This window comes from Canis lupus, chromosome 8, assembly GCF_048164855.1.
Source record: "Canis lupus baileyi chromosome 8, mCanLup2.hap1, whole genome shotgun sequence".
Classification (NCBI taxonomy): domain Eukaryota; kingdom Metazoa; phylum Chordata; class Mammalia; order Carnivora; family Canidae; genus Canis; species Canis lupus.
Window position 1 is genome coordinate 60,981,951 of NC_132845.1, and position 25,262 is coordinate 61,007,212.

The window sequence follows — 25,262 nt, forward strand, 5'->3', positions numbered from 1 at the left end:
CATTTTGTTTCTCTCCAAGCAACCCTCCCCCCACCATGCCTCTGTGTGGCCTTGGTCATCTGCTTCTCTTCAGAGGGTGTTTCACAGAGCTTAGGTTTTTAATTTTGATAACTTCTAACTTCTCCATTTCTTTCCATGGATCATACCTCTGGTGTCAAGTCTTAAACCCTCTTTACTTGACCCTAGATATCCATTTTTTCTCTTAGAATCACCCCCTCCACCAAGTGTGTTCCAGTTTTATGTTTTCCATGGAACTATGTGAGCATTTTGAATTCACATTTGTATGAAGGATGAGGTGTGGCTGTTTAAGTCAAAGCTTTCTTGTTTCTTTGTCTATGTGCCTACCTTCCAGCCTGCATGTTTTGTCTGTGGATGTCTGAATGCTGTCCTCTGATTTGAGGGTGAGGTGGGCCATCTTTCCTCCCTCGATGGCTTTTTGCCCATTCCCAAAATTCTGTTGGGCTTGGGAATATCTGCTTGGGTATCTGTTCCATTCCATTGATCAATGTGTCTCTCTGTCTGCCAACATCACACGTTTCTATCATCTCTATAAGTAAGCATTTAATGGGGGGTAGATTTTATTCCTGAGTTTTGTTTTGCTTGAAATCACCTTAGTGATTCTAATTCCTTTGCCTGTCCACATCTCTTTTTAAGAGAAATAGGTATATTTTATTTATTTTCTTTAAAGTTTGTTTAAGGGATCCCTGGGTGGCGCAGCGGTTTGGCGCCTGCCTTTGGCCCGGGGCGCGATCCTGGAGACGCGGGATCGAATCCCACGTCGGGCTCCCGGTGCGTGGAGCCTGCTTCTCCCTCTGCCTGTGTCTCTGCCTCTCTCTCTCTCTGTGTGACTATCATAAATAAAAATAAAAATTAAAAAAAAAAAAAGTTTGTTTAAGTCATCTCTATACCCAGCATCAAGCTTGAATTCAGGACCTGGAGATCAAGAGTTGCATGCTTCTCTGACTTAGCCAGCCAGGCACCCGAAATACATGTACTTGAAAAACAACTTTTTTCCAACACCAAAGGAGGTTCTAACCTTGTTTTTCTTTTTCCCTTACTATCATAGAAGAGTTTATCATCAATATTTACCTCTTCTAAAGCACTCCCCACCCCCAGTCGTAGTGCTGTACTGCAGGACTGTCCCAGACCTGGATTTATTTAGTGAATGGCTATTAATCTTCTTCCCCCAGTATCTATTAAGGTTGGTTAGCCATGCCAGAATCCATATTCCTATCACCACACCTGCATTTGCACAGATGTTCCCCATACCTGTTTGCTGTCCCACACCATCATGGGACGTGCACAGATGGATTTTGTTTGCACTTTTCTGGAGCCGTGTGTCAATCACACCCTTTCTGTCCTCCTGAGCTGTGTTTGCATGGTTCAGAGAGAACTCCTCCGCTGAAATAATGGCATAAAAATGGCTCACCTGTAGTTGTTGTTCTAGGAGTAGTCATATGGTTCAGTTTTACAGTCCTTGCCTGCCGAAATCCCATCAAGTCCCCCCCCAGGGCTGAGTTCTTGAGGTCAGCAGGTGTCTCTGATGGCTGGCAGGGTGTCATGGGGCCAGTTGGGTCTCTCTCCTTCAAGTCTCCTTGGGGCTGCCAGTCGTGCCCAGCTGCTCCAGAGCTCCTGCGGCCGATACCCAGATGCCATCAGGCCTTCCATGTCACCTGTTTTTCTCCCATGTCCAGCTCTGGCAGTGGAGAAGCCTGTGGAGGGTGGGACGAGCCCACTTGAGGTCATTGGTGGAGTCCTGGTCATCGGACCCAAGGTTTTCACCAAGTTTTCCAAGGTCCAGTGTGGGGGTGGGAAGCAGGCCAGGGCGGACTAAGAGGGGAAGGCATGGAGAGAGTGCCACAGGGGACTGGCTGTGACCCCCCAGTGAGGTCTGATCATCAGGGGCACCTCCACAGAACTGTGCTCCCACCCAAGTCCCAGTCATGTGTTGGGACCTGTGTGGTGCCCTGCAGCAAGATCTTGGGGAGGAGGGGTTTATTTATTTCAGCAGGTGTCTCTGCTGAACTTGGATTATTTTTCTAAGTTACAATCCCAGATGACTGGAGGTAGGGACACAGGGGAGGACCTACCCCACCGGTCACAGCTGTCACCACACTCCCAGGGTTGACCAGATGACCCTGGGGGCTCTGGAGTGGGGAGACCTAGGAAGATGAGGCGGTGCTTGGGACCAGAGGTCAGCCATGGTCCCAAGAGGTCCTGGTGACCTGTGGCTAGACCCCACCAGCCCCATGCAGTTATTTTCTCTCCTGAAACAGGCCCTTTTGCTGATAGACAGGCGCTGACACATTGTATTATGGCTCCTGTCACTTTAGAGAAGTGGGTCTCTGGGCATGTGTGGGATATGCCCAGAGATTGACCACGACGTCAAGTGTTCCTCTGCTTTTGCTTCCTTGAGCCGTCTCCCTGGGCCTGTATGCCTGCTCTTGTGCATCCACGTGGTCCAGAGCACAGTGTCACCCCTGGTGTCCAGCACCCGAGGGTGGTGTGGAGTGTGGTGAAGGTTCCTGCCACTCTTGCCTGGGACAAAAGATGCCCACAAGGGGATGGATGTTCATGGCAAATGGGAATGCTCTTCTCGTTCTGCCTGCTGTGGCCATGTGTGGAGTGCATGGTGGGTGTGTACTCCTGCCCTCTGACTCAAGGTGCCCTTGGAACCGGGGTACTCTGATGCAGAGGACACTCTGGCTTGCCTTCCTGCGGTATGTGTGTTGAGAAGCCCTTCCTATGGTGGGCCCAGCCGCTCCACACCAGGCTGCTCACCACCAAGGTGTGCTGAGCATGTGTGCCTGGCCCTCCATGGTGCCCCTGGAGCCCTTCAGGTCATCTCAGGAGCCTGAGGCCCAAAGGTGGTATCCTTTCCCTTTCCCGGTGAGCCCTCGGGCCACTGCTGTGCTTGGAGTATCCCAGGAGCCGGTAGTGGATTTGGTAAGGGAGGTACCCAACTGCCACCCTGTGGAGTGGTGGACAGGCAGGGTGCATGCCAGGTAGGACCTTCTGTAGCACTATGTTTGGTCATGCAGCAATCCTGGTGGCCCAGCCAACACCGATGCACTAGGCCATGGGGGTCTGTCCTCTTGCAGAGCACATTGTGTACACCTCAGTTTTTGGTGTTCTAGCTTGAAGGAGACTTGAAGCTCCTTCCAGGCGGTGACATAGCACTGCGTGTGCAGTGACGCAAAAGCAACTAGTTGGGAACCCCCACCGACTACGAAAGCTAAGGATTGCCCTATGCTTGCCTTTAGCTGCAGACCTGCCCTGCCCTCATGCCCTGGCCGACTTGCTATGCTGATTTGCCAGCTGGTAGATGCAGGAAGAGGTGGGGGCAACCACCCTCCATGAGAAAGCCTTCTCTAGGGGTCCCAGAGGGTGTCTTGTGGCACTGGAAGCCCCAGCTGATGGCTCTCCTCCACCTGGGGTGACTACCACTGCGTGCTGCCCAGAGTGCCCTCTCTGAGAGAGAGGTCTGGGGCAGGTGGTGGGGGCCAGTGCCACTCTGTGCCTCCTAGTCAGTGGGGGGAAGGTCACCCCGGAGCTGGCCTGCATTCGTAGTGCAGGTGTCGGGGGGCGGTACTCCTGCGGGGTGTGGTCTCCCCATCATGGCCTGTGCTTCGGGCGTCCCCCCCCCGCCCCCCCCTCCTCCCATGTTCCGAGAGCAGCTGTCTCCCATCTGCTTTGGTCCCAGAGTCCCTGCCAGTGGCTGTGGCATGGCATCATTCAGGCTCTGGTTGGCCACCTCACCTGGGGGCCTTTCCTAGGGCGTGACTCCAGGATGGACCAAATGGACAGATGAGCCTCCTCGGTCAGGGTCACCCAGGGCCAGGCCCCAACACTGTGGGGCCTGGTTCACGGTGAGGCTCCCCAAGGGTGCTGAGGCCGGCTGGCATCCAGGACATTGTGGGATTGCTCCTGTGTTGGTGAGGAAGAGAGTCACCCTACCTTTTACCGCTTGCCTCCAAGCGCCCTCTTGATGCTACTAGCACAGTGTCCCCTGGGGATGAAGCCTGTACTATGAAACAATTCGAGTGTTCAAGGCTGGGCACAGCTGCCTGCAATAATAGAATAGGACCACAGTCATATCGTGTTGGTTTAGGGAACTGAGGCCATCATCAAGAGGGATGTCTGGGGGCATTCCTATTAGGCCACTAGAGGGGGAAATTCTTGGATCAGCCAAAGACCAACCAAAGTGAAAGCATTTGCCAAGAATATCTTCTCATCAAGAATGAAAGTTGGAGGTTCAAAGACAGTCAGATACCCTTAAAGTTCCAGCCATAAAGGAGGCTGACTGGCAATGAGCCTCATTCCATGACTGCCAGGTCAGCCTCTAGGAAACCAGTCTCTGGGTTGGGGGTGGGTGTGGGGGAGTATGGTTGCAAAGCTGGAAGTTAAAGGGATTGGCGGGAGAGCACCACCAGGAGTGGAGTCTCAGCTTCATTGGACTCCACACTGGAAACCTCGCCTGGCTCCCACACAGACACAGGATTGACAAATTGACAGATCTTTCTTGATTGCAGGAGGGGTGGGGGTGGGGGGTGCATGGCCATTCTTGGTGGAGCAATTCATCTGGTTAATTCCCAATGAGACTCTGATATGCTTAGTTATATGTAACCCCTGATGTCAGCGTCCCCCAACTTCTTAGAAGGACAAGTGGCATTCAGGCTCCCTGAGATTGAGCAATAGGAGGTGTGTGATACCCTTAGATGTCAGTGCGGCATGGCTACACTGGCCCAGCGTGTGCTCCACCCTACTCTGCAGGCTGGGTAATATGTGGAGGCTCCTTCATTTCGAGGATTAGAGATTGCAGTTACTGCCCACGAAGGGCCCAGGAAGTGTGGGTTACAGACTCAGGTTAAGTTCCTGTCCTTGGCACTCACCTCTGGTTGCTATTTCGGATTGGACAGTTTAGTAAGGCCCTGGATGGTTTGGTAAGCCCCTCCCAACAACCCCAGGTTGGCTCAGGCTCTGGCTGATCACTGGGGAGGGGGGGGGGGACTTGGCTAGGGGAAATAAAAGTCCTAACTAGGTTTCTGTTAGGTGAACCTGCAGAAGAATCCTCAACAAGAACGTGGAGGTGCCCTCCCCCCCCCCCGCCCCCGCCCCCGTGGGCTCCGTAGGGTCCCGAATATTCACATGTGCAGAGGGGATGCAGGTGGGGGGCAGGTGCGTTGCCGGCCACAGCGCCCAGAGGGGGCTGTGAAGGGGAAGGAGGCGCCCAGAAGCCCGTGGGAGCCCCCAACGCGGCCTCGGCAGCAGACTGCGGTCTCCCGGTCTCCCGGAGCAAGGGGACAGCACAATGGTGGGGGAAGAGGGCTCTGTGCCCTCCTCCCCTTCGCTGGTCTCCCCCGTGTCCCTTCTGGCTCTCCTGTCTTTCCACACCCCGGTTGCCACGTCCCCACCTTCCCTGGCGAGCCTGGTCCCCCACCTGCATTGCCCACGGTTCGGGGCAAGCCCCCCTAAGCCTTCCGCGCAGGTCCTCTACCAGCCGCCGGCCGCCTGCACTGCGCCCTAGGGTCTCGTACTGCGCGGTACCGTCGGCAGCCCCGGAGGCCCCGCGGCGTCTTCTGGGGTCGGGTTTGCACCTCGGGGGCTTCTGAGCCTCAGCTCACGCGGGGCGCCTGCCCTGGACAGTTCTCTGGTGGGTGGGATGTCAGCTCAGACCCTGCCTTCCCACCTCTAGTCTCTGCCCTCTCCGTTCCAGGCCTCTGCTTGGCTGGCTCCTCTCCCTCCAGGCTCCCTGCCCGGTGGCGCCACTTCCCCGCAGTGGAAGCCCGCACGCACCGTGTCCCCTGTGGTTGGAGGAACATAAGGAGGGGGGTGGTGGTTGTGGTTTGGAGCAAGAAGGGGGGTCCATCTGCCCCAGCGGTTTAGTGGGAAGCGAAGGGGGGATGATGTGGTCAGATGTAGGCGGGGTGTGTGGGGAGGTGCCCCCAGGGGCCTCCATCACCAGCCCCAAGCATCCAAGCTTGCCACCTGCAGGGTGGCTACGGCTCCACCCCATGTCCAAGTACCTAGTGCAGGCCAGCGAGGATGTTTAAAGACCCTTTGGGTGTTCCAGGTCAGCCTCCGGACTGACCCTGAAGGCCTGTCCCTTCTCCCCCAGACTCGCCATCCACCCCCTGGCCTGGGTGCCGCGCCTTGCCACAGTCTTAGTGGACTTCAGGAGGGAGATAACCACGTGCCCTGTGACATCGATGGGGAGGGACAGCTGGGAACCCCTGGGTGCCTATGAGGTGTCCCAGCTCCTCTGCATTTGGGGCGGTGCCCAGATGCCCAGTCAAACCTTTCTGATCTCTTGGAGTCTGGTCTACTTGTGTCTCACTGGCGGGCTGGAGGCATTCTCGGGGAAGCGCTGCACAGAGGGGGTGGGGGATGGGGGGTGAGGGTGGGGAAGAAGGAGCAGTGGCTCCCCTCCAGGGATTGGCTCTCTAGCCATGGAAACTCCTTGGGTTCTTAGCAGTGGATCACTCTTCTTTTGCATCCTTGAAGAACCAGTTAGCTAACAGATCCTCAACATTTCCACTGCATTTGTGGCTCCAGCACCGCCCCCCCCCCACTTGCCAGTCTGAGCGGTGCTGAACTATCATGCCCCAGGGGTCTGGGGGTGGGTAGGCCCTGGGTCACCAGCAGCTAGGAGGGTTGGCTCTGCTGCCTGGCCTTCGGTCCCCCTAAGTGCAGACCCGGTGGCCTCCTTTGCCCCATGCCATCCCCACTGCCCACCACGCACCCTCTCCCTTTCAGGTTCGCTCCACAGGCGACGCATGTGGGTCGTGGGAGCCAGGCGAGGGGTCATTGGAGAGCTGGTGCTGAGGGCCGTGGGTGCCGCGGTCCCTTTGGGGGAGGTCCCTGGCTCCGCACGCAGTCTTGGGGGAGCCGGTGCTGTGTGGGGTGAGGTCCCGTGGCTCATGGCCCGGGTTGTGGCCGGTGGCGGGAGGCCCTGATCCGGAAGGGCCTAGGTCTTGCCGCCTGCCCCTGCGGTGACCGCAGTTGTCCCGCCTGGACTCTCTCCGGTCCCCCGAGGCGCGAATGGGGAGCCCGAATTGCCCCTCCCTCCTTGGCCCAACTCAGAGACCCAGCGGCTTCCACCAAGGCCAAGGCGCAGGCAGGCCACACCCTGGGGTTGCCCCAAGGATGACGCTGCGCCCTTCACTGCAAGCCCTGAACCCACGGTGTCAGGGGACGGGGTGTGGGGGGAACGCCTGGCCGGTGTGGGGTGGCGGAGAGCGGAGGACATGTGGAAGGCCAGCGGGGACTGGGAGTCTCCCCCCTCCAAGCGCTCCAGGCCACCCGCTGAATTTAGGTATACTTTAGTCAGCCTGCAAAAAGAACCTAGCCAGGATTCTCTCAGTAAGGGTGAATGAGCACCCTGAAAGTTGAACTTTGTAGGGCTTTCAAGAGGGCGTTAAGAGGTAAATAGGTGCAGTCCGGCAATCCTCCTGGGAGGATCCAACAGGGCAGCGTGTGTGGCCTTGTCAGCAGTCTGGTGGATTTTCCCATCCCTCCTTCCTCTGGACCCCTCCATCTGCCCTCCCTCCTCCTAGGAGGGGGTCTCTGTTGGTGCAGGGTGGGGCTGGTGACCAGACTCAGCGCATTTCCACGGCTGCAGTGCACCTCCACTGGCTCTGGGTCGGGAGGGAAGGCTGGCAGGGAAGATGTTTACAGGGTGGGGTGCTGCTCTTTCTGGAGGGTGGGCTCACCCAGCAGTGTTACACCCCCACCTCCACAGCAGCTCTCCTGAATTCATGGCCAAGGGAGCAGACCAGCTTTCCCCCCTCTGAGGGCCCGCCCTCAGGGAGGGGCATGCTGCTGTGAGGGGGGACTGCCTCCAGCAACTGGGCCCCCAGCCGGTCCATGCGCTATTTGTGACCAAAGCACAGGGAAGTGAATGCAGGGGGTCATGGGTAATGTTGACCACCCATCCCACACATCTTGAAACATGGACCAAGTTGTCTAATACGTGGGCCAGTTGGGGACTCTCAGGAAAGCCGCTGTGGGGCAATGAAGGTGAATGCTGGCCCTGGTAACCTGCAGAGGTGGGATCCCGAGACCTCTCTGGTCCCCCAAGGGTGTATCACTGGCCCTTCTTGCCTGCTGCGCCAGGAGGTGGAGCATGAGCACAGGTGTTAGGACCAGAAAGGTGGTGAATGATGCCTGGGCACAGTGAAGCCAGAGGAAGCTCTGCTGGAGGTCCTAGTATGCAAATCAGTAGTCCAACCTGGGTACAGGGGCGAAAGACTACTGGAGCCATCTAATAGCTTGGTTCCCTTCCAAGTTTCCCTCAGGAGAACCGGCGCTCTCACATGAGAACTCATGCAGTTTTATCTGGTAAAGTGAATGATTAGAGATCTTGGGGCCAATTGTAAGGGAGCTGGGTTCAGATCCCCGAATCCAGGGTGTTGGAGATGGTCTCCTTGAGGTGTCTAGTGCAGTAATACAATGATCTGGGAGAAGCCAGTGGGAGCCTTGGGGAGAGTTCTCTTTTGTTTGAGAAGGGCAGGGTACCCTGGAATGGGTTCACCTGGAATTAGGGGCTCCTGCCTTGGAGACCTTGCCAGTTCCTATGGTATCCAGGGAGCTCTCACTGGCGCTTGAAAATCTAGGGGTGAGGATGTAAATCTCGCACTGGGCCGTACCCATACCCGCAGCAGGTCGCCAAGGTGAACAGCCTCTACCACATAGGAATAGTGTAGGTAAGGAAGGCGGTAAGGATTAGGATTGGGTCTAAGCCCTGGGTGGTTCTGGCTGAGGTGGGAAGTGGGGTGGGTACCCCCCAGGGATGGAAGGAGGCACAGGAGGCGTGAGAGCCCCCCACTCCCCCACCCTCATGCCTCTAGGCTGGTCTCCTCTACACCACCCTGCAGGGGTCCCCACCCCCTCTCTCCTCTCTCTCTCCTCTCCCTCTCCCTCCCAGATGGGGGGCTGGGAGGCAGGTGAGTGCACTGGGGGGACCGTAGGGCTAGGTCAACAGCAGCACTACTGACTCTGGATGTGAGCCTAGCCCTTCCCAGGGTTCTCAACCCCCTCTGCCCCTGCTCTTGCACCCCTCATTGCTGAGGCAGTCAGTGCAGCCCTCCCTCCTCCCCATGGTACCTAGCAGCCTATTTAGAACTGATGTGGACCAGGAGAATCCAACCCTTTAATTAAAACAAAGCATGGGGAAGGCCCACAACAGGTGCTGACATGATTTCTGCCCAGTGTTCTGAATGTCAAAGTGAAGAAACTCAATGAAGCATGAGTCAAAGACAGGAGTAACTGGGTCTCTCTTAAGGTAGACAAATGCCTCGTGGTCTAATCAGTGATGGGCATGAATGGATGAATGAGATTCCCACTGTCCCTCCTACTGCCCAGCAAAACCACAGGCAAGGGACAAGGCTTGGCAGAAGCCACCAGGAAAGGAGACCGTGTTGAGCTGGACTTTATTCTGGCACAGTGAAGAGACGGGAGGGACAGAATAAGTGGGAGGCCCCCAGGGTTCCCCCAACCCTGTGGTCCATAGAAGGGGTGCGGCGGGGTCACCAGCCTTGAGGGTCGCAGGTGAAACACTATGAGGCAGTGGCCTCAGCGAGTGAGCCCCCAGGGGCTCTTGCTTCTGGTATTAAGTGCCAGCTGTTGTTCAGATCCAGAGAACGAGATCGATGGTCCCACAGATAGAAATCTAGTTTCTCTTTCTCTCTGAAAGGTGTTTGGTGAAAAGATGACAAGAAAGGGAAAACTCAAAAACACAACCTCTGCAGCCAATGGCCAGATAGACTGGGTCAGGACTGGAATGACAGCTTCCTAGATTCTTTGCCCCCAACCTGGGACCAAGGATTACATAGGATACCACTCCTCTAGTCAGCTCCCATCCCACTACCCACCCCAACAACCTCTCTTCGGACCTTCCCCTTTTGCCTCCAGAAAGCTTTCCCATCCTCTGCCTGCCTTAGACAGGAGTCTCTGCCAGATGCAGGTGGTGGTTGCCCATGGACTGTTTTGCTGTCAATATTAGTAATTCTTGCTGTCATGTGGGTGATCATTGCCTCCACAGAGGTCATTAGTTTGGGGAACAAATAAAAGCACTCAGCATAATACCCATACCCATTGTCATGAACTCTCTCTCCCTCACCCCTCCTTCAATGCCTGGGACAGATGGATAGATGGATGGCTGGATAGATGAATGGATGGATGGATGGAAGGAATGTAGATAGGTCAACCCTCTCCTTATGGGCCTACCTACCTACCTACCTACATCTACTGTATTTTCCTTTCAAGAGTCATGGGACGGAGGGTATTATGCTGAGTGAAATAAGTCAATCAGAGGACAACCATTGTATGGTTTCACTCATACACGGAATATAAGTAACTGAAAGGGACTATAAGGGAAAGGAGGGAAACTGAGGGAAAAATTAGAGAGGGAGACAAACCATGAGAGACTCCTAACTCTTGGAAACAAAGGATTGCGGAAGGGGAGGTGGGTGGGGGGTTGGGGTAACTGGATGACAGGCACTGAGGAGGGCACTTGATGGGATGAGCACTGGGTGTTATACTGTATGTTGGCAAATTGTATTTAAATTTTAAAAAATGTAAAAAAAAAAAGTGTCTAGCCTTTTCTTTCTGACCTGAAAGGAGGAGATAAAACACACCTAGGAAGGTACCCTCCCTCCCCGGAGCAGGAGGAAAAGATAGCATTCTTATTAGCACAGAGATGGTACCAAGGAAGCTGAAAGGAAAACCTTCCAGTTGGTTTCCATCCATCAACTGACCTTTCCACAGTGGGCTGAGCTCAGAAGCCTAAAACTGCTCTGCTCTCTCCAGTAATTTCTCCATCACGTGCTCTTTCTTTGTGGAAGATGCGCTATAGAAATCCAAATTCCAAGCCGCCATTGTCACTAACTATTGGTCTGGGTTTCTCCCTGCTGATGAGTGCTGCACATGTCAATTGGCAGTTCCTCTCTCCCTGATCCTATCTCTTTGTGACAGAGGTCTCAGCCAATAATTCAGAAGGGGAGTGGAAGGGACATTTTACCTCCTCTACACTTGATGAATGCAGATGTGCACACATCGAAACAGCTCTCCCCATATACACCCCCCCACCCCCACCTTCGTATCCAGGCACTGACTCAATATTTGGCAACAACCATGGATGCCTTGTAAATATTTACAAATGTCATAACTCTCCAACATCCCTCTCCATGTTCAAAGAAGAACTAACCTAATTCAGGAGCTTCCAGATTGGTTGAACATGTGGAATGGTGGGGACAGTGACTTGCCTGGAGATAGGCCCAGATCACAGAAGCTGTGCCCCCTTCCCTTTGCCTCTGTTCCATATGGGGTTTCTTGAGTTGTATCCTTTTAGGGACACATCAGTCATCTATGAAATGAGAAAAAGAACTGAGGACTTAACTGGGCTAGATTATTTTAAAATTCTTCATTAGCATCCATGCCATTTCCTCAGCCCATTTCTTGACTAAATTTTTTTTTGTTTTTTGGGTGTTGAGCATGGCTAAAATGAACAGTTCAAGAAATAGCAGATTTTCATGAGGATGTGGAGAAAGGGGAACCGTCTTACACTGTTGGTAGGGATGCAAGCTGGGGCAGCCACTCTGGAAAACAGTATGGAGGTTCCTCAAAAATAAAGCTACTCTATGTCCCAGCAGTTGCACTACTAGGTATTTACCCCAAAGATTCAGATGCAGTGAAACACTGGGATACCTGCAACCCAATGTTCATAGCAACAATGTCCACAATAGCCCATCTATAGAGAGAGCCCAGATGTCCATCAACAGATGGATAAAGAAGATATGGTGTATATATACAGTGAAATATTACTCAGCCATAAAAAGAACAAAGTCTTGCCATTTGTAATGACACAGATAGAACTAGAGGGTATTATGCTAAGTGAAATAAGTCAGTCACAGAAAGACAAATACCATATGGTTTCACTCATATGTGGAATAAAGAAATAAAACATAAACATCAGAGAAGGGAAGGAATAATAAAATGAGATGAAAACAGAGAGGGAGGCAAACCATAAGAGACTCTTAATCTAGGAAACAAACTGAAGGGTGCTAGAAGGGAGGTGTTGGGGGATGGGGTTACTGGGTGGTGGGATGAAGGAAGTCACATGATTTATTGAGCACTGGGTGTTTTATACAAATGATGAATCACTGAATTCTACCTCTGAAACTAATAATACACTATATGTTAATTGATTGGACTTTAATTTAATTTTAAAAAAAGATCAGTTGGCCATATCAGATTGCATTTCCTTCTGGGCTCTCTATTCTGCTGCATCGGCAGAATCAGAATAGAGAGAATGCCAGAATCACACTGTGGGTTTGGTTTTTTTAAAGTAGGCTCCATGTTCCATCTGTAGCCCAATGCAGGCTTGAACTCATGACCCTCAGATCAAGACCTGAGCTGAGATCAAGAGTGGGATGCCTAAATAACTGAGCCACCCAGGTGCCCTAGAACTGCACTATTTTAATTCTATAGCTTTGTAACATAGTTTGAAATGGGAAAGTGCTGTGTCAAGCTCTGTTCTTCTTCTTTAATACTATTTGTGCTGTCCAGGGTCATTTGTGGGGGCATATGAATGTTAGGGGTTTTTTTTTATTTCTAAAAACTACCATCATGATTTTGATAAGAATTACATTGAAACTGAGGGCACCTTGGGGGTACTATGGACATTTTAACAAGATGAAGGCTCCCACCCCATAAGCCCAGGATGTTTTCCCAATGTCTTGTAGTTTTCAGCATACAAGTGTCTTTTACTTCCTTGGTTCAGTCTAAGTATTTTGTTCTTTTTGATGCTACTGAGAATGGAGTCATTTTCTTAATTTTCTTTCTGGATAGTTCGTTGTTGGTACACAGAAAGGCTACTGATCTTTGTATGTTGATTTTGTGCCCCGCAACTTTACTGAATTCACTCATTAGTTCTAACAGTTTATTTTTTAAAGATTTTATTTATTTATTCGTGAGAGACACAGAGAGAGAGAGGCAGAGACACACAGGCAGAGGGAGAAGTAGGCTCCATGCAGGGAGCCTGATGAGGGACTTGATCCTGGGATTCAGGATCACGCCATGGACAAAGGCAGATGCTAAACCGCTGAGACACCCAGGGATCCCCAGTTCTAACAGTTTTTGATGGAGTCTCTAAGATTTCCTATTTATAATACATAAATTAGCAAATAGGGACAGTTTGACTTCCGCCTTACGGAGGTGGATGCCTTTTTGTTGTTGTTGGCTGATTGCAGTGGCTAGGACTTCCAGTGCTAAGAGGGGACTTACTTTTCTTGTTCCTGCTCTTAGCAGAGACAATTTCAGGTTTTCACCATTGAGTATGATGTCAGCTATGGGCTTTCATGCAAGGCTTTTATTCTGTTCATGTACATTTCCTCAAAACCCACTATGCTTTTTATGCTGTATTTTGTCAAATGCTTTTTCTGCAACTATTGAGATGATCATATGGTTTTTGTCCTTTCTCTTGTTAATGTGATGGATCACGTTGATTGATTGCCAGAGGGGAAGTGGGTGGGAGATGGGTGAAATAGATGAAGACTATTAAGAGCTATAAGCATCTAGTTATAAAATAAACAAGTAACAGAAATTTAAAAAGTACAGCTTAGGGAATAGAGTCAGTACTACTGTAGTAACTTTGTATGGAGACAGATAGTGACTATACTTCTTATGGGGAGAGCTGAGTAATTTTTCAGAATTGTTGAATCACTAAGTTGTAGTCCTGAAACTAGTGTAACATTGTGTGTCAACTATACTTCAATGAATATTAAACGATAGGGGTTTCATATTTGCCATTGGAAATATGAAGGCATTTCTGCTGAGATGATAAAGATTTCTCAAATGTTTTTAAATGTTATTTTTTTAAAGATTTATTTGAGAGTATGCAGGTAGGAGGGCAGAGGGAGAGGGAGAATCTGAAGCAGACTCCTCACCCAGCCAGAGCCCAAGCTCCACATGAAGCTCAATACCACGACCTCAAGATGATGACCTGAGCCAAAATCAAGAATCGGATGTTCAACCAACTGAACCACCCAGGAAACCCTCAAACGTTCTTAGGTGCAAAACACGTGCTCTGAACCCTTGGGGATGGGAGGACATTTATGACGCCCAGTATACCTAGAAGGGCAGGGAGGCCTGGAGGGCCTGAGGATAGGAGCTAAGGATGTGGGAGGGTGCCAGCATCCTTCTTCCCAACCTGCGTGGTGACAGAACATTTCCCCGGGACGCTTGGCCTTCTGGGTGAAGGGCTAAGTGCTGATTGGAGCCCAGCAACCTACACTGATGATGTGGGACCCCATTAAGGGTGGAACTGTGACACCCCATGGTTCCACTGCTGCCTGGCACCCACTCTGTGTTGCAGGCAGTTGGAGGCACTCATGCTCCACACCTGGCTCTGCCATATTCACACTGTCCTATTCTCCCCAATACCCCAGTGTAGACCCTAGTGCAGCTCACACAGCAACAGGTCATAGGTGAGCAGGAGTTGCTCCCAGCTTCCCCCAGGCCCCTATGGGGCCTGTGGGCTCTGGGTGGGGGTTGAAGCTGAGGTTGAGAACACCTGAACCCCATGCAATGACCGTGAGGCAGCTCCTGCACCCCTTTCACAGCTCTGTGGAGTGAAGGCTGACACCCTGCTGCCCCAATCCAGGGAAGGAGGCTGAGGTTGGAGCTTGGGCAGCTTGCCTGGGACCCCCACTCTTCTGTAAGCCCTGTGCTGTGCAGAGGAGACCCAAACCATGACCTTTCTAGCCCATCCTAGACCCATGGACCCTGACAGGTAATGACCCCCTATCCTGTGGCCTGGGGTGGGGTGGACAGTCAGGGGTCTCTGGGCCTCCTGGCCTATGAGCAGGCCTGCTCGTCATGAATAGGGAACATGAAACTGCTCCTGCTCCCCACTAGACCCTCCTCAGGCCACTCACAAATCATTGCATTCAGGGTGGGTAGTTTTTCCACACTCTTGCTGGCATAAGTTTTAAATTTTGATGAAGTCCAGTCATTGCTTTTTCCCTTTGGTCATTGGGCTTGTGGAATCTAAGAGAAACCTTTGATCCCCCCAAGCCCGCAGGAACACTCGCTGGCCCCAGGCTAGGAGACGTCACCCCAAGCATCAGGTCAGCAGCTCCCTGGAGCCTCCTGGGCACCCCGTGTTCTCTTAATAACGGGGTGGGAGAGCTCTATCATCCTAGCATGATGGCGTGTCCTGGGACAGTGGCTGGGAAGATGGACTGTAGGTGGGCGAGCTACAGAGAATGAGTGCCTGCATGTGATCCGGCAACCCAGCATGTTCCCTCAGAACTATAGGGTTGTCTCCATGTTCTGGTCAGACAGATGGGGATCTGCCAACCAGAAGCAAACAGATGCATATGTTCTCTAGAGGTTTTCATGCAGTGTCATATTCGGATGTGTTTGGTTTGCAGTACAATTTGCACTGTTTGTAAACATACATAGTATGATGACCACCCCCCCCCCCAATGCCAGATGCTGTCCCTGGTCTAGCCAGGATCCTGTGCTGACCACATGTGTCCCCAGCAGCAAGTGTGTCACAGCAAACCCCAGACCTGGGGTTGACTTTATCTGTAGATGTCTCCGTATGCACTTAGAAAACGAGGATGCCCTGTGTCTGTGTGCCCCCCACACCAGCACCCCCTTCGTGGATGTGGTGCAGCTGCTTAGTGTGGGGGAATGTTCGCACTTCCCCAGCCACCTTAGGGTTCTTCTGATGGTTCCCATCAGAAGCCAGGGTGTCCTGTTGAGTCCCCAGTGTCCAAGTGGGAGGGAGGGGAAGGCAGTGTGCGCCCAGACAGGGTGGGGTACAGGTGGATGGAGGCAGAGGATGGGGGTGTCTGCATGCAGTGTGTGCTGGCTGGTGGTATCAGAGCCCAGGAGCCCACAGAGACTGGCCTGGAGGCCCACCAGGGACAGGGCTGAGGAGATGCCAGGCAGGGGTGCACTAGAGCTTCCCAGGGGGCTGCTCAGACTGTCTCACCATGAGATGCTCCTCCATGCAAGGAACCTGGTGACCCCCATGTCACCCTTGGCCCTCAGGGTGTGGCTGGGTCACGGCTGACCTGTGACCTGGAATGTGAGGCAGCAGGAGCTGGGGGTATGGACTCATGCAGCCATGCTGGAAGATAGGCGGGTGGTTTCTGGCAAAGCTCAGTGGGGCCTCACCACTGTACACCCCAAAGTGCTCATAGATAGTGACCCAACTGGTTCAAAACCTTTCACCCATGTCAAACCTGCATGAACGTTCTCTGCTTTCTTCACGATGGCTCAAACCTGGAAGCACCCAAGATGCTCTTGGATGAACAGGCATGGGAATCCATAAAACAGAATCTAGTTCGGGGACATGAAGGAATGTGCTGTGGATGCATCTAGGTTGTGTTTTGCTCAGGGCAGGCGGCTAGATGGTGGCCGGTGTTCACAGGACATCAGGAACAACCCAGAGCAGGGGAAGGGGAGGCATCAGGGGCTGTGGGTACAGGGGGGAGCGCCTGGCTCCCAGAGGGGCCTTCAGGGTTGGGGGCTGCTCCAGAGCTGGAGGGGGAGCTGGTGGCTCTGTGAGAGCCCAGGAGCTGCACATCCACAGCAGGAGCTTTCATGGAGGCAAACGGAAAACCCCCAGAATGCAAGTAAACTCCCAGCACATTGTATGTCTGAGATTGCTGCATGTCACTGTGTGCAGACCTGACCCCAGAGAAACGTACCGCACTTCGGTACTGTGGTAGTGAAGACCACAGGGCTTGTGTAGCTGGTGTCCACGCCTCGCTGGCCTCGCTGGGTGGGTGGCCAGACTGAGCAAATCACCCTGCTGTTCCCTTTCCTAGGCAGCAAGCCCCGTTCCACATGCTGTCGGCCCATTCTGTGTACAACACCATGAGTGTCCCTGCCCCCAGGCCTGCTGCCTCATGGGTGTCCTTGTCTGAGTATTGGTGACCCAACAGGACACATAGTTAGGACCCCAGCTCCCACTATCCCAAGACATAAGGGAGGGGCTCTCTCTTCTAGGACCCAGGCAGGGGCTGGGGTGCTGACCTCACTGCTCAGAGGGAGGGCACCTGAGTGCCTGAGTGCTTGGTCTGCCAGCACAAACATGCACCGCTGGTATCCTAAAACTTGGGTCTGGATCCTAAAGAGACTGGACTACTAATCAGAAACTGGGCGGGAGGAAGGCTCCCATTCCTCTAAACTGCATAAGGCCGTGGCAGATCAGGAGGCTGCTCCTCTGGTTGAACATTCCAGAAGGTTCCCCTGAGGAACACAGCTCAGACACTCCAGGGCTCCATGGCAATGTCTTGGCCCGCTATCCTTATGGGACCTCCCAGGTGCCACAGGCCCCAGACCTGCACTCGTGGTGGGGTCTCCAGACCTGGCTGGTCCCCTTCAGCCTGGCACATTTCACAGAGGCACCTTCTCCTCGTCTGAGAAAGGAGGCCCTGACATGGTACCTACAGGGCTCGGTAGTGGAGCCACGTGGCCCTGCACCTAGCCCTCCTCGCCTTCTGGGAGCACCCTCTGGGAGCCTGGGCTGTGAGGAAGCTGTGGGATCTGATGCCTGAGTTGGGGAGGGCTCAGAGGTGGCCTCGGGGGTGAACACCCTCCACAGGGGTCTGGCTCTTGCAGGAGATGGGCTACTGCCAGGGCATGAGCCAGATCGTGGCCATCCTGCTGATGTTCCTGACTGAGGAGGATGCCTTCTGGGCACTGGTCCAGCTGATGACCAATGAGAAGCATGCCATGCACGGTGTGTGCTGGACTGGCCACTAGACGGGACTTGGGGCTCAGGAGAGCCTCCCTGCAGGGCTCCTCCAGCAGTGGAACGGGCAGGGACTCCCACCTAGCCTCCCTACTGACAAGGGCACCACCTTCCCAGGTGACCTTCGGGGTCCTGGAGCCATGGCCATGGGCTGTACCATTTGCAGACCAGTCTTGCACTCCTGCTGCTCCTGCAGCCTCCTGTCTGGCTGCCTGCTTGCCCCCCCAGGCCACCCTGCTAGCCCACAGCCAGATACAGCTGGTAGCGTCTCCCACTCCTGTGTGCCCCCAGCCTGACTCCCAAGCCCCAGAGATGGCCATGCACACCCATTACCCTCCCTGTGGGCTGCACTCCCTGCCCCTCCTTGCTGGGGACCCACCTGCCCCTGCTGCAGCCACTGCAGGAAAGAAGGTGCTGGGTCAGATGGGCCTGGTCCTCAGCCCAGGGCACCCACCAAGTAGGGTCTCTGTGAGGACGAGGATCCTCTGGCCCTGCCACCCCAGGCCTGGAAGGCAGTCCTGGTCTCTGGGAAAAGTGAGTCCTGTCAGGACTTAGGAGGGCTGTGGGCACATATTGGGGTCAGGTCGTGGGGGAGGAGGCCCTGATTGTTGGGGTCCTGGGGCCTTCTCAGGCTTCTTCATTCCAGGGTTCCCCAAACAGCTGAGATTTCAGGCTCATCATGAGCACATTCTGGATAAAGCTCTCCCAAAGCTGAAGAAGCACATGGCAAGTAGAAGTTCCCCAAAGGCACTGTTCCCATGGCCCAGGGCAGGGGTGGGAGCCAGCAGAGCCCTTCTGAGCTGGCCAGAGTTTGGTGTCATGTTCCTCCTCCTGGAGGGACCAGGGGTGGCCTCAGGGCTGGGCAGGGCTGTGGAGAGTGTGTCTACCCGGCCCCATGGGGCCACTGGGTAGGTCCTGAGCACCTTTTGCCAAGATGAGGAACAAATGTGCACTGGCATTTACACCCCCAAGTGGTTCCTTCAGTGTTTCATTGACCAGGTAAGGCCACCCAGGACACCTGCTCCCTGACCCTAGGGAGGGCCGAACTCAGCCCCACCCTCCAGACAAGTCAGGCCCAACCTCAGGGCCTTAAGGTTGTGACTCGCAGCCCAGACACACTCTGGAGAAGTCCAGAGGGTTCCTTGAGAAGGTTCTGGGGGACGGCTGTCTCTGCCTTAGCTCCCTGAGGGAAGTGCAGATCAGTCTGGGGTGTGGATAAACCCTTGGCCCATTCTGCAGCCAGACTGGGTTCCTCTAGAGGTGTGTTGCCACCAAGTGAGGGCAGAGTCTGTTGCCTCCCAGATTTGTAGATGGTGCTGGCCAGGGTAGCCTGGATCCCTGATTTCACTGGGAACAGTACACGCACAGGAGGGGCTGTGGGGCCTCATCTGATGCAGCCAAGGGTTGGCAGGGGCTGTGGGCAGATAGGAGTCTCTAGCCCATGCTGAGACCCCCATGGGCCCTGCTCGGGCTGCTCCTTCCACCCCCGCTGTCCTTGCAGACCCCCTTCTCGCTCACCCTGAAGCTCTAGGATGCCTACATTCTGGATGGGGAGCGTGTGCTCACAGAAATGGCTTACACAGGATCCTCAAGGTGCACAGCAGTGAATGAGCCCGTGGGAGCCCAGGTGTGCCCGAGTTGGGGGGGGCAGGGGTGTTGGCCCACTGCTCTGAGCAGTACCCAGGCCTGGGAAGAGGGGGGATGGCTGGGTAGGTGGGCTGAGTGGGGCCCCCTGAGAGAGGCAGCAGGCATGGGGCCTCCCCCAGCCATGGCACTGCCCGCAGCACTCCTGGGCACAGCTGGGCCTCCAGCTGATGCCCTTGGGAGGTATCGTGGGGCAACGGGGTGGCCCCCTTTGGGTCTGACTTATACCCATTGCCCAGAACGCCTCCTGAAGCTGCCCTGGAAAGTCTTTGGGAGTTTCTGCAGGACTCGCTGGCCCAGCCCTGGGCCCTGGAGGATGAGGGGGTGCTCAGATACCTTCAGGCCTCCATGGCCCAGCTCTGAAGGATGAAGTGTGACCTGTCCCCTTCAGGTGGGCTCAGGGCCCAGTCCCCTCTCAATTCACCCTCCTGGGGCAGCCCGCAGTGGACAGAATCCCTGGGGCCTTCCTTCTTGTCTCTGTGCCTCTCCTCTTCTTCTCCAACCTCAGGGAAACCAGGCCAGAGCTGGGTGTGTGGGCACTCACTGCAGGGGCTTGGGCATCAGCAGCATGGAGGGCTGTGATCAGGGTCAGGTCGGGGGGCACTCAGAGAGCCATGAGGACCCCTGGGGCCCTACCAATTGGGGCCACACAGCCTACTGGACATGCTAACCCAGTCTGACTCTTTTCAGCGGGACCTGAGGAGTTCCCCACAATGCCCCAGGCCTGGAGCAAGTGTCCCCAGCGCCCAGGCCTCTCCTCTCTTCTCCTACTGCAGGAAGCAGATGGGCTGGCCTCCTCAGGCCCGGACACCCAACCTGAGCAGCCTGGACCTTCTCCAGCCAGGCCATCCTCAAGGCTGAGGAGCCACTGCAGGAGGGAAGCTCCCAGAACCCACAGCTGCACACCCGTGTCCAGGAACTCCAGGGGCTCTGGTTCTGGCCTGTCTGCCCCCAGCCCAGGACCTGTCGCTGGCCCGACTGCCCCCACAGCATGGAATTCCCTCCCCATCCTCCTGGTGAATCAGGAGGGTATATGCAGGGGGCCCCCAGACATGGGCTTGAAGCCAGAACATTGGGTCCCTTTCCCTTTAGGGCCACCCCAGAGGCCACACGACAGATCAGGCCCTGGAACCCCCTGGACTCCTGTCACGGGGTCCACTCAGCCCATTAAAGATGATGCAGTAGGGATCAGGATACCTTCCTGCCTTGTGGCCACTGCAGCTCATGCCCCTCGTTGGGCAGTGACAGCTAGGACAGAGCCAAGGCAGTGCTGAGCCAGCTGCCCCAAGGCCCTGCACATGCCTAGGACTCTCTGACCTCCATGTCCACAGGGAAGCTAGATGCTCATGAGTCTCTGGAACAGAGCATGATGGTGAGTGTGGAGGCCCTGAGGCTCTGGCCAGCCGGTACCACGCCCTGCCTCATCTCACTGTCCTTCCTGGAAAGCAGCACCCCCCCATCCCCCGGCCAGGACACAAGTCCCTGACCCAGAGGGGCCTGGGCTGGCCTGGTCTGGGCTCTAGGGGTACAGAGTTGACTTGAACTTGGCCACAACCAGAATGAAGACTGACGGGACTGAGCCCCCCATCACCCGGAACAGTCCTGGATTCTGTCCCAAGGCTGGGCGAGCCCTCTCAGGGCAGTATGTGGCCTCCTGGGGCCTGAGCATGCCTCACAGATCCAGGTTGTTGACCTAGGGCAGTGCTGGGAATAACAGGGCACCCAGCCAAGGGGTAGCAGGGGTGGGCCCCACCCTCACCCACACTAGGAGGCAGGTTCCTCCACATGCTGGGTCTCGAGCAGTCAGTTACCTGGCACCAATGGGCCAGAGGCTGGGGCCCAGCAGACATGATGGGACCCTGCTTGGGAAACCCAAAGCTGCAGGTCCAGGTCAGGTCTGCTGTCCTCAGAACTGCCTTTCAGGGCCCCAACCTCAGGAAATGTGCCCCCACCCAGAGTCAGCAAAGGCTCCAAGGTACAGGACTCTAGCACCCGCACCCCCGCGTGTTTTTGGATTTCCTCTAAAGGACAATAAGGTCTCCCTTCCCAGGGGAAGGCACACACCCTTGGCCCCTGTTTGCTGTTGAAAGTTCAATAAAGTATGTTAAAATGCAAAGCCAGCCTGTTTCTGCATCTCCCAGTGCTCTGTGCAAGCAGCGCTGGACAGACTCCTGAGAAAGGAAAAGGTGGCACAGCCCAGGCCCCCTGGCCAGCCCCTGCAGAAGGCCACCAGACAGACAAAGCTGAGATTCTCATGTGCCTTCCAATGTCAGCCAGACGCCAGGGTCAGGACCATCAAAGAATTTACTGCGACTCCGCCTGTGACTCATGGGCCAGGACAGGGCTGGGAGGAAAGCAACAGCCAGGGGACCAGTGGGATCAGGTCATGATAGTCTGTGCAAAGCACCCTGGGAGGTCTGTGGTCACTCTGTCCAGGGAGCCTGGGCTGGCCAGGCTCAGGTGGCACTTCCTTCCTTGCCCTGTGCCTGTGCTCTTGGGGTACAGATAACCAGCAGGGCTGTCAGAGTAGCCCCAGAGGAGACATCAGGACAGCAGGCATTGGCTCATGAAGCCTGGGCCACCTTCGTTGGGCGGGCTTGGCTTTCCAACCTTGTGCTGCTGGATTTCTCGCACCAGTGTGTGGAAGGCATCCTCCACGCCCTAGGTAGAAGGGGCTAGGTGAGACTGGGACTCGGCCTGGGGGCTTGGCAGTGGAGGAGACCAAGAGACCCTGGACCCTTCCCCACCTCCTCCCCACCTCAGGGCTACCCCCATTGGGCAGCTTGCTCCTCAGGAGCTACCTACACAGGGCGGCCCCAAGGTTGGCTCCCAGCTTGAGAGGCATCAAGGAGAAGAGAAGTCGCCAGTGCTCAGCTGGGACCAACTGCCAGACGCATGAAGGTGGCCAAGCTGGACCTTCAAACTCAGCTGACCCTCCAGTGGAAAGCCACTGTTTGAGTGATCCCAGAGTCGACCAGCAGAACCCAACTAGCCACCCAATGCCAGCACTAGAAATTATAAAGGAATGTCGTTTCAAGCCATTTCAGTGTTAGGATGAGACATCCTGCAGATCAGATAGCTGCACAGCAATAGATACACACCCACCCCCCAAAACAGAAGTTGGAATCCCCCCGAATGTTGTTAAATGGCAGTGGAATAGTTAAATACATGATGCTTTAGTCACACAGTAGGATAGATTGAAGATACTACAAATTACAATTGCAGAGAGGTTTTACAGGTATGGAAGGTGCTTGCTGGGTTCTGACAATTAGTGAAGAGAGGTTGGGCTCTCTCTCAGAAAAGGATACCAGATCATTTTGAAAGCTACAGATGGCGAAATCTGTCGTTCTCTCTTTCAACTTCTGTTTTTTCCCCCTACTTTGTTCTTCATAATTCTATTTCCGCCTCTTCCCTTCATCCAAGCCAATGACCAAACAGGCTTTTTTTTTTTTTAAGACATTGGGTCCTAAAAGAAGGCAGAACTTTGGCTCTTGGTTTCAGGAATGATTATTGCCTATATTTATGCTGATCTACCTAACTCTGGCCTTCACAGCTCTTCTCTCCTTGCAGAATGAGGAGGAACATGGGTCTTATAGTGAAAGAAGCCCACTCCCACTTGGGTGGGACTGTCACTTGTGGAAAACATCATCTGGGCAAAGTAGTAAAAGCAGGGGCGATAAAGAATAGATTGCAGGGACACCCTAGGTGGCTCAGTGGTTGAGCATCTGCCTCCGGCTCAGGGCATGATCCCAGACTTCCAGGATCAAGTCCTGCATCGGGCTCCCTGCAGGAAGACTGCTTCTCCCTCTGCTTGTGTCTCCACCTCTCTCTGTGTCTCTCATGAATAAATAAATAAAATCTTTAAAAAAAAAAAAAGAATCGACTGCAGGTTAAACATATTCTGGTTTGACTTTTTTTTTCTGAAGTAAGCACTTACCTTTGATGCTGTTTAATTTGTTTATCCACTTATTATTTTAAAAATATTTTATTTTTATGTAATCTCTATACCCAACTTGGGGCTCAAACTCATGACCCTAGGATCAAGAATTGCACGCTCCACCAACCGGGCCAGCCAGGCACCACAAGGCCGTATTTTATATCTCTTTGCTTGCTTCCCAATCTCTGTATCCAATTGGAACATTAAGTCCATGAGGGGGGAGCTTTAGCTATCTCTGAATCATAGAACGTTCTTGCTATATCCCAATCATAGAATGATGTTTGCCATTGAACAGCACTTTAAATAATCAGTTAAATGAATATTGGTAAAGGAAATTATCAACTTAAAAAAAGATATTATTTATTTATTCACGAGAGACACAGAGAGAGGCAGAGACATAGGCATAGGGAGAAGCAGGGTCCCTGTGGGGAGCTTGATGTGGGACTCCCTCCCAGGACACTGGGATCACAACCTGAGCTGAAGGCAGATGCTCAACCACTGAGCCACCCAGGTGCCCCAAAACTGTCAACTTTTAACCCTGCTTCCTGGGCTCCCAGGGAGCTATGTTTTCTTTAACATTTATCAACGTCCAAATGACTCCACAAAACCTCAAAGTATGGACTCAATTTCTACCCTGAACACATGCTGCATGTCTGGCTCAATTAAAAAAAAATCTATCTATCTATCTATCTCATAGGGAGCCTGGCTGACTCAGTGTGATTGGTAAGAGCATGTGACTCTTGATCTTGGGGTAGTGAGTTCAAGCCCCATGTTAGATGTAGAGATTGCAGAAAAATAAGGTATTTTTTTGAAGATTTATTTATTCATGAGAGACACAGAGAGAGGGGCAGAGACGCAGGCAGAGGGAGAAGCAGGCTCCCTGCAGGGAGCCCAATGTGGGACTCGATCCCAGGATTCCAGGATCACGCCCTGGGCCAAAGGCAGGTGCTAAACCACTGAGCCACCCAGGTGCCCCAAAACAGTCTTTATAAAAAATCAGTCAGTCAGTTATTTGAGGGAGATATAACCCTGGATCCCGCAGGGACAGGGAGCCAGCTTACAGGTCCACTGCACAGTATTATAAGCAGCAGAGCATAAAATCGAAACTTTTAGAAGTCTGCTAGAGTGGGGGATATACAGGGCTTGACAGTGCTCAGGTGCTTGACGGTGTGAAGTGGCCGGGGTGGAGAGGGGCCAGAAATGACAGTGTGGGCTCAGGACCCCCAGGGTCACAAGGACGGTGGTGCCAACTGTTCCAGGCACAGGAGCCGGGAAACTGGCTGAGAGCACCGGATCTAGAGGCCAGCTTTCTGCTCTGTGCTGCCATAAACTGCAAACCTTTTCCCAGTCATGAGACCGCTTTCCTGGGACTGGGCAGCAAAGGGCAGAAGTGGGAGGAGACCCTCCCCAGCAAGAAGAGCACAGGTCTCCGCCAGGGGAGTCTCTAAAATTTGGAGTTTTGAAACTCAGTCACTTGTCTGAGATTAGAAAGCTCACACACAGGCAGGGTGAACGCAGGGTTCTGACAAACTGCAGAGACAAGGGTCCTTGATGGCTCTTCTGCAAGACTCACTTCAGTCTGGGGGCGCGGGATGTTCAGCTCCAGGGCCAGAGAACCCCTTGCCCCCGTATTCATCCTATCTGTGCATAAAGTCTTCGGGAAGCAAAACAGCACCGCCTAGTGGAGACCAGAGGCGCTTACACTTAGTCCTGCCTCTGAGCACTTCAGGCACATTTCTTTTTCTTTTTTTTATTGGAGTTCAATTTGCCAACTTATAGCATAACACCCAGTGCTCATCCCGCCAAGTGCCCCCCTCAGTGCCCATCACCTAGTCACCCCAACTCCCCGTCCACCTCCCTTTCCACTACCCCTTGTTCGTTTCCCAGAGTTAGATGTCTCTCATGTTT

General features: G+C 53.8%; 1 long non-coding RNA gene across 1 annotated transcript; it reads left to right on the forward strand.

Moving 5' to 3' along the window:
* Nucleotides 1–19,675: 19,675 nt before the first annotated feature.
* LOC140637659 (uncharacterized) lies at nt 19,676–21,533 on the forward strand. Its single transcript, XR_012034722.1, has 2 exons — nt 19,676–19,808; nt 20,194–21,533. It is a non-coding gene; the product is annotated as an uncharacterized lncRNA (long non-coding RNA).
* The last annotated feature ends 3,729 nt before the right edge of the window (nt 21,534–25,262 follow it).